Genomic DNA, 1,947 nt, shown 5'->3' with positions numbered 1-1,947 from the left:
GAGCTTTCTATGTCCAAGTTTTATTGAGGGCCCGTTGCAACACTGGGAGGGCTGCCGGGTCGTCTTAAAATGCACATCTGGCACCTGCGCTGATCCCTGCCCCCTGGTATTCACACGCCTGTGCAGCCCCCTCCACGTTGCCTGTGTAACCAATCGAATATTGTGGAAATGACGACGTGTGACTTCTGAAGCTAGGTCATAAAAGACATGGGGCTTCCATCTTGGTCACTGGGGATCGCCTGCTTCGCCAGCTGCATGTCGCGAGGACACTCAAGCAGCCCCGTGGGACTGAAGCCTCCTCCCACAGCCATGGGAGTGGCTCATCTTGGAGGCAGATCCCCTCCTGCTCCAGTCGAGTCTTCAGCTGACCGCAGCCCTGGCCAACACCTTGACTGCAGTCTCATGAGGGACCCCGAGCCAGAATCATCCCATCAAGCCCCTCCCGAATTGCTGACCTGCAGACACGGCGTGATATAATGTTTATCGTTGTTTCAGGCCACTCAGTTTTGAGGCGCATGGCAATGGATAATTATACACCCAGAGAGGAGAAATGACCTCCCACAGTCACTGGGCCAGACCAGGACTTCCGCACCAGTGCTCCCTCTCCTAGGGAAAGCAAGGGTGAGAGAGGCCTAGGGAGGGAGGAGAAGGCAGTAGAGGCTTGAAAGTCAGACGGAGTTGGAGCCAAATCCCTGCTCTGCCACTCTCAAGCTGTGTGACTTCAGGCAAGTTACTTAACTACTCTGATCCTCAGTTTCTTCATCTATAAAGTGGGGGTAACAATACTGACTTGAAATCTTGGTGCCAGGATTAAATGTCCGGCCAAGGGCCTGGTATACAGCAGGTGCTCAATGAATGACACCATTAGTGTTACGTGGAGAGTCTCCAAGAGCAAGCCTGGGGGCCTCACAGCCTTCCCTCCCACCCATGGGAAAGGGCACAGCGGTCCCAGTCCTGGAGAGCTGGCGTCCCTGTGCTGAGTTTCCAACCAGGCTCGGCAGTGGGTGCTTGGTCTGCTTGGTGTCTGGGTGCCTGCTTGTGGGTGTGCATTGCTGGGGTTCACCCAGGCAGCTGGGAACCCCTAATGTTTGCTCCTAACTCCAACTCCCTGGCCTGGACCTCAGCAGCCACTTCTCACCACCCAGGGGCCTGAGCTGAGCCACCAGGATGCAGGTAGCGCCTGGGGCCTCAAGAGGGTGGGTGCTTTGGGGCTTGAGCTGGAGGCAGCCTGACATGGGTCCTGCTGACTGGGGCCTGGCTGTGGCCAAGGGTGACCCAGACAAGGCCCCCAAGAGTCCTGGTTCCATTACGGCTCCCCAGAAAGGAACTCAGAAAAGCACCTGGACCTGTCAGAGAAGAAAGGTCCAGGCCTCCCTGCTCTGATTTCCAGCCTCCTCCGACCTGCCCGCTGCTGCCTGCGCCGGAAAGAATCCCTTTATCTGCTGAGGGTATTTCGGGGCCATTTGGGGCTGCGGTTCCCAGGGGTTGGGGAAGTCCCTGAATTTCCTGAATCGAGTTAGGGACCTTGTGTCTTGCTTGGCATCCCTTTGTTGACACGAATTCCCAGTTCCCTTTGGAGGGCTTCCTGCCACACCCGGCTTCCTCTCCCGTCCTGAGGAGCTGGAGCTAACACCGTCTGGGCGAGCGCTGCCGCCCCTCCCCACGCAGGCCTGGGGGCTCGGCTTCCCGGGCGTGCTCTGGAGGTCCCACAGCAGGACCCGCTGCTGTTTCTCTCATGGAGCCCAGGGACTTCCCCTCCCGCACTTCAAAGCACTTTCACAAGCATTAGGGGGTTCATGAACCGCCTGAAACCTGCCCACGGTGCCCAGGGGCTTGTCCACTGCCTGCTGTTAAGAGGCCCATGGGGGCAGCTGTTTTCCTGAGTTGCTGCCAGCCCAACTTCCCCCTGGCCACAGCACGTCCCCTTCCCTCAGGCTGCCCAATCGG

The sequence above is a fragment of the Propithecus coquereli genome, unplaced genomic scaffold (genome assembly GCF_000956105.1).
Source record: "Propithecus coquereli isolate 6110/MARCELLA unplaced genomic scaffold, Pcoq_1.0 Scaffold77, whole genome shotgun sequence".
NCBI lineage: Eukaryota > Metazoa > Chordata > Mammalia > Primates > Indriidae > Propithecus > Propithecus coquereli.
The sequence above is the reverse complement of the archived record's forward strand: the minus strand, read 5'-3'. Positions refer to the sequence as shown.